This window comes from Epargyreus clarus, unplaced genomic scaffold (assembly GCF_041222505.1).
Source record: "Epargyreus clarus isolate Ecla_fem2 unplaced genomic scaffold, WU_Ecla_fem_2.2 ptg000018l, whole genome shotgun sequence".
Taxonomy (NCBI): Eukaryota; Metazoa; Arthropoda; class Insecta; order Lepidoptera; family Hesperiidae; genus Epargyreus; species Epargyreus clarus.
This window is the reverse complement of record NW_027332226.1, coordinates 456,658-470,535: the sequence shown is the minus strand read 5'-3', so window position 1 is coordinate 470,535 and position 13,878 is coordinate 456,658.

The following is a 13,878-nucleotide window of genomic DNA, read 5'->3' as shown; positions in this document are numbered from 1 at the left end:
ATTAATAAATTATTTTTGGTGAAATATTTGAAAGGTAAGCCAACCGCAGTTGGTAATTAATTTACAATAACAATAGGAAATAAGAAATAGAACAAAATATTGATTTTACTGTGCAAGCAACAGCGTTTGACAATAATAATTTACACGTGTAGTCATGAATAAAGGTCAAAGCCGGTAGTTCTACGCCTGTCCAAACATTGTACGCACCTATTTGCCTTGCGAATACACGTGTAACGATATTTACTCACAATAGAAAATTCATGTTATTGTTATGGACAAACGAAGACGAATTTCATACGCAGAGTATGTGGACTCAACGCTACTCGTGGGAGATTGTATGGGCAGGTGGATTTGCGTTTAGACACGACCTTGGCTTGGCATAATGTTAGCACGTGGTGCCGAGAGTAAAGGATTGAATGTTTGTTGTATCTACCCCTGACGTCAATCTTTACACCCCAGGCTACACGCATCTACGACAATAATTGATAGCCATACGTCTAATGTGTTTCCGGAATAAGAAGCGTAGGTCTTAGCGTAGCTCTAAGCATAGCTCTGCAGGAGAAGGCTTACATTATTCTAATTTCAATGTATTAAATTTTGATTTAATATTAATTTCAACATTTTTAATTTATCTAAATTCTTATCAATTGTATTAAATTGTATAATGTATATTCTTATCTTATATTTAATGTAGATTGTAATCTTAATTTCATTATATTTTAATTAATTAGAGCGTCAATTCTGTAAATGCCGTGTTCACCTATAATTGTGAGTACACGACTTATTTATCTAACTTTTGCAATGTAATTTTTATAAGTGTATACTACGTTGGTGAACCTTTAATAAATAAATAAATAAATAAACGCTTAAAAGCCTAGTTTTAGGGCAGAAATAGGCAAGGTGGTGCCTCCGTGGTCAAGGTTACCAAGTGATCTACCAATCATAAATTAAGTATACGAGGATTTTTATTATAAAAATAGCATGCAGACCATTTGATGGTGAGTCGCAACTCCTATCATCTGTAGTCATCTCTAGATAGAATTGGAGTCTTACTCTAGGTCAGCCACATTAACAATGATCTTTCTGAGAAATCATTTCGAACCTCTTGTATACGTGGCACTTACTATACCTGTCAAACCTCTGTCACAGCTTAAGATTACCAAGTGACCTACCAATCATATATGAAGCACACTGGTGTTTACGTACAAGCAGTTAGCTGGACGCGATTGCATCACGTGTAGGAAATGTGCCAGGAGTTCTGCGCTATACTTCCGTCGTCGTAGCTCAAGGTTACCAAGAGATCTACCAATCATATATGAAGCATCAGTGTTTACGTACAAGCAGTTGGCTGGACGCGATTGCATCACGTGTAGGAAATGTGCGAGGAGTTCTGCGCTATACTTCCGTCGTCGTAGCTCAAGGTTACCAATTGATCTACCAATCATATATGAAGCACACTGGTGTTTACGTACAAGCAGTTAGCTGGACGCGATTGCATCACGTATAGGAAGAGAGCGAGGAGTTCTGCTCTATACTTCCGTCGTCTTAGCTCAAGGTTACCAAGTGATCTACCAATCATATATGAAGCACACTGGTGTTTACGTACAAGCAGTTAGCTGGACGCGATTGCATCACGTATAGGAAGAGAGCGAGGAGTTCTGCTCTATACTTCCGTCGTCGTAGCTCAAGGTTACCAAGTGATCTACCAATCATATATGAAGCACACTGGTGTTTACGTACAAGCAGTTAGCTGGACGCGATTGCATCACGTATAGGAAGTGTGCGAAGGAGTTCTCAAGCCGGGAGGATGCGCTCACTTGAGCTCCAATTGTTGGCCGCCACTGCGCTTCCTTCGTCTAGTTGACGCTCGGTTCTCAAACTTTACACCACAGGACTTTTTGTTTCACTTGTTGTGGATTTATTGTGAATTTTAAAGTGTTTTACAACTCAACATACAGCTGTAAATACATATATCTGAAATATAATGTCTCTTTTCAATTAATAAAACATTGCATAGCGGTAATATGTTATGAACATTAACAAATAATTCTGTATTTAATCTACTCAAATAACAATATTTTGTTTTGATTTGATTAGATTATATTAAATTTAGATTATTTAATTAATTTTATATAAGATACGAGTATAATTTATCTACACATTGTTTAACGTACCTACCTGAAGACCTAGAGGGTGTGGTAAGGCGGAGACATACTTTTATAGGGCAGTTCAACTTAATCCTCAGGGATAGCAATGCATATGTGGCCGACTTCAGATAAGAATCTAAACTTATTTAGGATTTAAGAAGGTGGTAGAAACCTCTGAGGTTCGACTCCGTCGGCAAAACCGCCACACCTATCACCACACCGCCTCATAATAGAAGTGTTAAACGCTGCTGTGTTCTAGTTTAAAGGGTGTGGTAAGGGAGGCATTCTTCTCCGAGGCGTTCCAGCTTAGTCCGCAGGAGTCGCGGCGCATCTGTAGCCGACCTCAGGAAGGAATATTTAATCTATCTATCTGGGATTGATTACAGATGTCCATGGGCGGCAGTAGGCACTTACCATCAGATGAACTGCATGTTCATTTGCTACTCTAATTGTATAATGAAAATGTATTTACATAATCAATTATTTGTTACTTATAGAATATGAATAATAGTTTGAGAGCCAGCGACGCGATATATTAAGAAATGTAACAACAATCGCGGCGCTCGGCGAGGAGGGGGGGTGTTGTTCCTACTTCTAGCGATTGACTTAACGCCAATTGGTCCGGTACCGCGCTCCCACACCTCCGGCCATGCAGTTTTATCATTATCCAACAATGTATGCACAGGAAAAATATTTATGTGGATAAAGTCTCAAATAACTTTAAGCGTTTGTTGATTAGCATTTTTTGTTCATTTCGTAAAAATAATATGAATTAATTGGACAGAGATAAAGATTTTAAATCGAATTTACGTCTCACATTATTATTTCTTATTTGGTTTTGGTTTTCTATACTGGTTTTGAGGAAAACATTAGCTTTGGTCGACATTGGCTTAACTAGCTAAGCTAAAGCATGCTTGGCTAGTTTGGCTTGTTAGCTTAATTTTGCGACGTTACAAAAAAACAAAACATCTAATGACAGGCAAAATGAAATCAATTTGGTTATCACTTATCAAATAACGCAAGTATGCAAGTTTTATATTATTTCTATTCTTATTATCTTTCGCCTCCATTTGTCTTTATCTTTCTATTACTTTTATTTCTTAATTTATATGTACGAGTATATATTGTACTCGCGTTTAAAATATAAACAGCTACATGAAGTTTTTTCTTTTGTTAAATTAAGCGAATGTATAGTGCCGGTGGTAGTGACGTAAGCCAACAAGGATATTGTCTTAACGAGGCTCACTGTAAACACGGCGAGCAGTACATTGTTGTATAACCGAGACTCGAGGATGTTGCCGTGTCGCGTCGCCGGCCCCTGAACTATATTGCGGGAAATCCGCCTAACTGGGCTCTACTTGCAAGAGTATGTGCGATGGTATTAGAAATACGATGTGTGTACTATTATTGTTCTATGCAGGGAAATTATTATTTTATTCAGCATTTTATCTGACATTTTTGCTAATACTAAAGAAGTAGCGGGTATTTACTACGCTAAATAATATAGCTTGTGATATCCAGGTCATAAACTAGTTGTGTGCCAAGTTTCAACCAAATCCTATAAGCAATTTTTGATTGAAAGAGTAAAATTCCATTTCTCCTCACTAACTTTCCTGTTTATTATTATATTAATTAGATAGTAAGAAGATAAGTTTAATCAATAGTTAAATTCTTAAAATTTCCCTTAAAATACACAAACACAGTCAATAGCAAAATCTTGTACAAAAACAACAATTGATAACATACCTAATAAGCTTATCTCCAGTTCTATTAAAAACATTTAAAGCCTGAACAAAACAACCAAATCTAGAAATAATCTTACCTTGAAAGATAGTCAAATCCGTGAGCGGTACAAATATTTATAAATAGTATTTAATATCTACGAAACATTCGATAATCGGACGGGGATTTCTTTGCCGATTAGATATCGATATACATATAAATTTAATTATTTTATTTGTGCCTTGTTTGTTCGACAGTCGCCTGATTAAAATTAATAAATTGTCACTTTACAATTTATATTTTTATAAAGATTATAGGTACGACAATAAATAAAAAAGAGAAAGATATAATATAAAGATAAATATAAAGTAAAAAAGATAAGCTTTAAGAATGAGTTGGGGACCCGGGACTGTTTCGAAAAAGTAAGCCCCCAAAAATTATTAAAAGAAAATTCGTCACTTTTATTGTGATAATTATAATTATTTTTATCTATTATAATATAAGATTCTTTAAAAAGGCGCAAATATTTCGTAAAGAAAAATGCATTGTTAAAAGGTTTAGGCCTAAATATTATACATATGTATGTAATATTATACATATACATTCATAAAATTCGTATTTGAAAGAAAATTATGTGTTTTTACTACAGCATTCTACTTTCTCACATATCAATTATATTTACAATGTTCTATTTTTTTACACCACATATAAAATTAATGTATGTAAGTATTTATGTATGTATACTCATTTAATGTTATTGCTGGCTCACACTTTGCCACAAAATCAGCGTTTCTTGTTCTCGTAATGGCCAATCAAATGCGATTGAACGAATGAAACAATTATACCGTTGACCGTGCGCGACCCGCTGCGCTCTATCTAATTATGCGATGCGCACGCGCACATACACTTGATTAGCGATTAGGGACGTTAGAGAAACTATCGACATCGATATAGTAGCTGTGAGTAATATAACTCTATGTTTTATACCTGTGATGTGTTCGATACACTTTTATGGGACCCCAAGTATTTATAAAACTTAGTAATGATTTATATAAATACCTACTTCCCAAACATATACCGCTCGCTTTATCCTTTTCCATATACTATTATACATATTATATAATTGGTGGTACCCGCGATCAATAATTTAATTAAACCTATATGAGGACTTTCACAGGCGAGCACTACACGGATTGTTATTAGAATAAAATCTGGCGTCGTAATTAACCATTAATTTTGTTTTACAACTACTACACATTCCATTACTTATTTATTACCAATTTAATTTTTTACCGATAATGCTCTTCCATCATTCACATCACTAGTGGAAATGATTGGGCGTTGCACTTAACAAGACTTCCTATTTAGCTGCTTCAAGTATGCACGTAAGGAAACTTTGAAAATAAAAGTGAACTTCAAATATTGTTAATATGCATAATACAAATAAAGTAGGTAAAATTTAAGTTTTAAAAAGGTGATATGAATAATAAAATAGCGTTTCCTGTATAAGCAGGAAATACCTACGTATTTACAAAATAATAAAATGTAATATTTAACATTGTAAGCTCATTATTCCTGAAATACTATTTTATATAATAAAAGATTCAATTACAACTCCATTATTTATTTTCTCTGACAATACATTCCATGACATCTTATTTTTCTAAAAACATATAATCCTTCTTTCTTTTTTATTTAGTTTCCCGCTACATTGCTTCTCACCAGCAATTAAATAGACTCTTATTAACATAAATTAACTAAAAAGTATTGTTATGAAAACATACCCTTACAATATATAATAAAAAATATAAAAACTACTCGATGAAATTCGACCCCTCAATCTGGTAGGATGATGTTCTAATCGAAGGCCCGCAGTGCCCGCCTTTAATTTTTCAAAATTATATACGTTTATGAAAACATCTTGAGAAAACCTACATCTTTACCAATTCTTAATTGGCCAGTACGGTGGAGGCTAACCTAATCCCACTCCCTCTAAGAGGAGACGGGCCCAACAGTGAACAGAATTGTGTTGAAAACGTTTAAAACATTATAATCGTTTACAATTTTATAATCTTACTTTAGAAAGAGTCACATTAAAGACTAATTCGTCTCTCCATACAAACATGCTGAATGAATGCTTAAAAAATCGATCTGTCTGATAACTTAAAGGAATAGTAATAGGACTATCAAAAGGACATCACAACAACAACAAAGAGTCCCACACAAAGCCGTCCGCATTGGCACTTAGCCGGTGTCAACGACTAATACCAAACTTTCGTATAAAAAACATAAAAAACCCGATGTCGGCTCTATACACTTCACGCATCTGACAAATTTTCCTACAACAATAACGCACTGAATGATATAAGGGTTAAACGGATAACGTGTACCAACTTACCCCAACATCCCCGAAACTGAATGACACAAGTAGTTGCGCGTTAAGTCGACGATATAAGGTTTAATTTATTGAGTTGTGTAGAGTAAGTGGGGGTAAAAGCACATATTGTTTGATAGGTAAAGGGCTATAGAAAGGCGGTGCGTTTGAAGCCGTGTCGGATGTCTCAATCGGAAAGGCTTTGCTGCGCCCGCGCCGCTCGCCCACTCCTACTCTACCTTTGTGATAAATAATACTCGATATTTCGCGAGCGTTCGCTGATATCACTGCTATCATATTTAAGGCAATTCTACAAAAAGTATAATAAAAGGCTTTATTTAGTTAATAGTGAGCGGATTAGAGGCTTTATGATATTACCAAAATTGCTACCTGCGTATCACATATTTCTATTGATACAAAATTGCAACTTTTATTATAAGGAATTAGGAGGATCATTAAATTTCAGTTGTAAAACTGTTTTTTATACTATTGTGTAAAATATGTTTGAAATTTGAGCCTCTTAAAAACCCTTTTTATATAATCGCCTAGTAACAATGATTTAACTTATTTTTTTGTACTGTTACTTTTACTTTCTTGGTAGGTATATCTACTTGTTTCGTCGTCAACCGATCACTGTCCCATTGCTGGGCACGGGTCCCCTCTCAAAGTCGGAATGGTTTAGGCCATAGTCTACCACGCTGGCCAAGTGCGAACCTCACACACCTTTGAGATTTTTTTAAGAACAGTTGTGTTAGTTTCCTCGCGATGTTCTCCCTCGCCGTTAAAGCAAACGATAATTATTTTTGAATACCCAAATAACTTTGAAAATCAGAGGTGCGTGCCTGGAGTTCTCTGTGGAATCTGGGACCCCCTGATTGAGAGGCTAATTTTCAACCACTAAGTAACTACGCTATCCCTGCTTATTATCTACTTTTTCCTAACATTACATTTTTTAGTATCCTTGTTACCTAAATAATAAGCATGATGAAACATTTTGTTATCTCGATAATAATAATTATATATAATAGATGGGTAGATAAACCTAGATGATATTTGTTTTTCAATCATAAATTAAAAATTTGAAAAAGTGCCTTTTCATTATTGATATAATATCTACAAATTGAGGAACCTTTGCATAGGAACAGATAATAACCTATCAATATATAAGTTTAATTATAATAAAAACACTTTCTATACTAACAGCTCCACACAAGATTTTCCAGTGTCGTGGATACCATGGACACATACATAGACCAATACGCAAATACTCAGACTCAAAATAGAAATTTAAATTCATCATTTAAATCTGTTTGGCCGGGGATCGAACCTGGAACCCTCTGCGCGTCCGACCGGTATGTTGAGTCATCTTATAACCAACACAAATTAAGAAAATCACACCATCATGTGTGAAGCAAGTCAACACAACATAACACGAATGACATGTGGGTACGTCACCGTTCGTCGTCCCGCTAAGAATAATTGCTGGCTCTAAATCATGGGCAGTGAAAGGGTTAACCGATGACAGTAAATACCTTAAACCTTAACCCTAAAAAGCGCCTAGAGTCAATCGAATTAAGTTTAAAGTTCCGTGTAGGCACTAAAAAATAATACGTACATTTTATTGTCTTCTTACAGAGGTTATGTCTCGACGTGACGACTGAAGGTTTATTTTGTTTTTGATTTACACGTCCTGACAGTAATTACGTAACTATTGATACGGTTATGTGTAAAATGTAGCGTTAAAATTCTTATTATGGCATTAATCGTTGTCAACGAATTCACATAATGTATAACTTAAATTTGTAGATTTACTTATTGTTGTATATTAATTTGTATATTGTAGGCATATTTGCTTAATACAGTCATTTTAAGAGAGTATTCAGTCTCATGGGCATTTAAAGAAACCTCGCGTAAGAATGAAGTCTTTAATTTTATTATAATGTCCTATATTGTAGTCAGTAGTAAGTGAAATAAGTTATTAAAGAGTAATTTTTCCCATCTCTCGGCTCCATCATCAAACCCTCGTCTGTACTCATTACCTACCTACATTATATCACATACTTAACCACATTCAAGAACCGTTAATAAACCCATGTTAAAAAGTTAACAAAACCAGCACCTTATACTAACCGACTAATCCGGAAATAAAACGAACAAAAAACACCACTATCGGCATATTACTTTAACACATCGCGAATAACGGCCGCTTACAGAACCCGGCTTACCAATCGGCACTTAAGGCCCATCGTAATCTAATAAAGTTTAACCCTTTTTGCCTTATTACTTAACCCTTAACCGCCAGATAAAGTAATCCTCCTCGACGCACCCACTGAACCGGAAAGCGCAAATTATACAACAAAGACGTAACACATCTGCGTTTGCGCATCCACCTCTTGTGCTGAATATGGGATCTTTTAGACCTTATTCCGATGGTGTAGAGCCAAGCGAGGCGGGGTTAAGCAGATTTATTATTGATATAAGATATGTTTAATAAACGCAAAAGGAAGCAGCGGTGCGGACAAACCCAAGTTGAGTGTGCTAGGGTGGCTACACGGCCTCATGTTCCAAATTCTATAATTTAATTCGTCCAATAAGTAAATCGTCGTAAGAGGGTTTTATAAACTTAGAATAAGTCTGAGTAACAATCCGAAACATACAGGATAGTATCTATTTTTCTACCATGTATAATGTACCTGTATCCCACATACGACAGTAATAACCTCTCTTCCCTTGGGAAGTCGGTTAAAAATATGCCCCATTTACCATACATAGCACGAAATTCGCCGCAAAAATAACTAAAATATATTTACATATCACATTGGTCGCAGATTATTACATAGTATGTATCAACATTGTAATTTTACAGTGTGGATTTTCTAGAAAAAAGCCTTAAAAATTTATTCATAAAGCAATCGGACAAAAATATTGTAAAATTTAAAAGCTGTTATACAATGCACAAACTGGAAATTCGTGATCTATTGTGTTCTATTTACTTAGTTTTATTGTCACTATACATTGTTTTGTCACCAAAATTGACATTGTGATGTTTGGCCAGATGTTTAATACTTATAAAAATTATTTATTAATAAGGATACGTTTACCAAAAGCTGGCACAAATTAACATTATTTGTAGTAAAACAATAATTTACTTTATGATGGAAAATGTTTAATATTTCTAGGGTTTTTATACAAATGCAAAACTTGTGTGCACCCTAGCGTCATCGCAAACCGATTGAACCCGCGAAAGCCTAAGTCGACACATACCGCCACATTCGCGAAGAAAACCATATGCCACTGCAATCTGCACGCACCATTACACACCCCAGTCCTTGCCACAATACCCAGAAATGTTGTCTAATACCACCTTTATTTCCAACCACTCAATTTCTATCAAAAATGAAAAAGATATTACCAAAAAAACCTCTTAAAAATCATAATACCTCCTATTGTTACAAAATAAAAAACTTAACGATTTTTGAAAAGATTACGTGAAATGAATATCGGATGTTCTCGGTACGCTGGCTTCGAAAGGGTTAAAAAATTAAAAATAAATGTTTTGGGTAATCGGATTGGTTCAAGTACAGGATGGGATGAGTTTGGGACCTTAAGGCTTTGCCTGGGAGTCACTTTGCGGTAACATGTTTTATATTATTAAACTAAAAAGCTTTTAATCTCTAAAATTGTATTGTTGTATCTATAATATTTAAAATTGCCGTTCCTTAGTACAATAGCAGAATTAAAATATTTTCATTGTGTTGTGAATATAATTTGCGAGATTTTTTTTGAGCCTTTACTACACACAATAAAAAAAGGTTTGTATCTTTGTAATTATAACTACATTTTAGAAATATCACAAAAACTATTTTCAATTGATTGATACGTAATTATAATAATTATTCGTAGATAATTCAAATGCCTTAAGTATAAATCAGAGATAATAAGTAACTAGTTACTGATTAAAGTTGTATATTTAGTTTAATTTTCAATTAGTCTAATTTGTTTGCTTGTTTAACATTGCACAAGAATGTTTAGCAACGCAACAACGAATTCGCCTAACAATTTCTAATGAGTCTAATCTCAAAATTTCAATAGACCACAAAACAGTTACTTTAGTTACGCAAACTAACTAAAGAAGTCCATATTGAGCTTAATAGATCTTAAAACGCCAACTATCTCGCCTCAAAGCCCCGATCTATCTCAAACATTATCGGCACGATGACGGCCGTTGTTTGTATATCGATTAATTAATAAATCGAGCCCCGAATCGAGACATCGAGATGCTGCATCGATACACGCCGCCTCTCTAATTGACCCGCGCCGCCACAAAAGATATCGAAACACAAATATCTTAATGCGCTTCATCTATTTTACTCACGAACTAAATTGTACCTTATTTCCTAAGTCAAAGGAAATATACTTCGCACTTGGGATATTTTTAATCTGTGGTTTTAATGTTGTTCTAAAAAAAGATAACACAGAACACTAAATGCCGCGCATTTTACCTGTCATATTATTAAAAAATAAATAGCCTAGCCCGATGTATGGGAATCGATACGTTTTTGATTAATGGAGGTTAAACTCGATTATCTTGTTGACGATACAGAATGAAAATTGATGGATGGATGGTTTTTTGCGAAACAAAAAACGGAGAATAAGGAAACATGTCGCCCGCATGGCCTAATAGAGGCATTGTGTGGCCCGTAGAGTAACATTAGCATTTTTTGGATAAAAAGATAAAAAATGTGTTCACCCGTTCGCACCTGTGTCCTTTTCTCACAGATTTGGCGCGGGGTGATAAAGATTTCGGCGTGTTTGACATCTAAAACCTCAGTAACGCGATATACATCTACGATTTTTGCACAAAGCGGTATTCACGAGGCTCTGCTAACGCCATAGACAATGCCGCTGATGTGCCGCTCCCACGTTTAGTAATGGATTGAATATACAGCCTTTTCATCACCTGATGTAACGAATAAATAGACAATAACAATGTTACGAGCTTCAGTCATCCATACATCCATAAAACGTCATAAGATCGTAATATTAATTACGATGTTTCTGATGATGTATTTCTTAATGGTTCGAATATAAGTACTTTACTATAAGTATTTAGTTACGAAGATTGTTTAATAATAGTAGTATATTATAACTCGCTCTCAGTTTTAGAAACACGTATATTTCTACCCATTTATACCTATGCAAGTTAAAAGTAGGGATATATTTAGAACTGATTGTTTATAAACAATTTTATTTGGACTTTATTTAAGCATGCCTATGTTGATGACACACAGGGTGTCGAGGATAGCAACGTATTTGGGTGACTTCCAGGACTTGTTTCTATTAAGAATTGATCACAAACCATCATGATATGGACTGCAAGTTTGCTACTATCACCTAAAATCACTTCCATATGAAAATCATTTAAAACATCCCTATTTCTGTTAATCATAACGAAAAAGAGCAAATCGGTGGCTACCCACAATAAGATTCCGCGATTGTTCCATTCAACGAAGCTCCATTTATTTAATTACAGAACCCAAACTTAAAACAAACAAGCACAGAAGGAAAGCTAATACGCTTTATGACTAAGCTGATTTCAATGAAGCTCTGTGGTGTCGAGTTTCGCGCTAAGTTCCATTCAGGGGATCGAGATTTAGCGCATTTAACGCACAGAGGTGTTGGTAACCCGACACGGGGTTATTTACATCGGGAGTAACCCCATCAACGCTGAATTATGATGGACTAATCTATTCTCTTAAAAAGTCCTTCTTAAAAGTTAAGCGAAAAGCGAGAAGAAGGAAAAAGAGTGACTTTGGAAAATCTTAATGGGAGGAACGTAGACTATCTCCGACGACGACGATAAGAATGTCTATGTTCGATCAATACATATGTGTAACTTACCAACTGAAAGTTACATCCAATGGTTCAATACGACAGGTATCACCACAACGCGAATTTCTGAGCCGAAGGTGGTTCTTAGGCTTTGATGGAAGGTACATATAAGTAAGTATTAGTCTTCTGGATAGGCAGCGTATCTTTTTTTTATTATATAAGTGTAGCAGACGAACATGCAGTCCACCTGATGTTAAGTGGCTACTGCCGCCCATGGACATCTGTAATCAACCCCAGATAGGATTATGTATTCCTACCTGAGGTCGGCCACAGATGCGCCGCTACCCCTGAGGACTAAGCTGGAACGCCTCGGAAAAGTCTGTCTCCGTTACCACACCCTTCAAACCTAGCAGCGTCTAACACAGCTGTTATTAGGTAGAAATAGGTGTGGCGGTGGTGTCGCGCGGAGTCGAACCACAAAGGGTTCTACCACCTTCCGAATTCTGTAATTACAATCAAATAGAGCTCCTGTTGTCTATGGATTTGGTTACAGAGGTCCATCGGTGGCACTGAGGACTTACTGTTAGGTCGACGGTTCATTTGCTGCTTCAGTCTTACAAAAAAGATCTTAAAGAGCAAACTGGCTTAGTAACCAGGGAATCCTGGAATGTGCACAATATTGGCACTCTAGTGGTGGAATGCGCGTCAAGTGCGGGCACTTGTGCACTTTGCGTGTGAACAGGGCCAAGTTCCGCTCTTATTTAACACAAGTGCGCTTTTCTTTCATTAATTATGTACAGAAGCTATTTAACGTGATTGCCTAAAATATTTTTATATATTTGTAATGATCATCAACGCCTTACGGAGAACAACGGATATTTTTAAGACTGGAGTAGCAAATGAGCTTGCAATCCACCTGATGGTAAGTAGCCACTGCTGTACATGGATCTGTGACCAATAAAACTGGATCTTCGTGAAGGAAATCACAGATGCATTGTCACTCCAGAGGATTGATATCCTTATATGTATTCCAGCACCCACACCCTTCAACCGAATAGCCAGAACTGTTTCACGCTAAAAATAGGTTAAGCAGCAAAGCCTCCCCTGTCAAACCATAATGACTTTACCATCTTTGTGAAGTATAGAAGATTTTACTAAAAAATAAATGCTTTTTACACTCACAGCGCCACAGTAGGATTCCCTGTGTCGTGGGTGTTATGGACAGACACAAAGACATTTACACAAACACCCAGACCCAGAAACTGAAACCTAAATTCAACATTTGGATATCTGTCTGGCCGGGGACCGCACCGGGACCCTCTGCGTGTCAGACCTGTATGGTGACCGCTCCGCCACGCGGGTCGTCAAGTCCACTATATTAGCGATTTGTGAATTGGTAAACTCCAGACCATTTTTAAAAACGATCTGGTCAAATTTATTATATTTATTAGTAGGTACTTAAAGAGCTTCGACATATTAGTATCCTTTTAATCGTATAAAAAGAGTAGAGTTGCAGTGCAGTTGAGTGTGCCACTGGGCCTGTGGCGTGCCGCGGGTGATGGCGCGCCACTAAAACAGTTTCCGTGTCCGCCGCACGCATGGCCGGCTCTGCCACGTATCACTAGTTTAATGATGCGATTTTTATTCATATACTAAAATAATGTACGGAGAATATAAGTATATAGGTAAATATATACTAAACGTTTTTTACACTCGTCGTTCATTCGTATTAGAAATTAATCATCACTTGCTTAAACGGTGAAGGAAAACAGCGCGAGAAACCTCCTTACCTGAGAAAAGAAA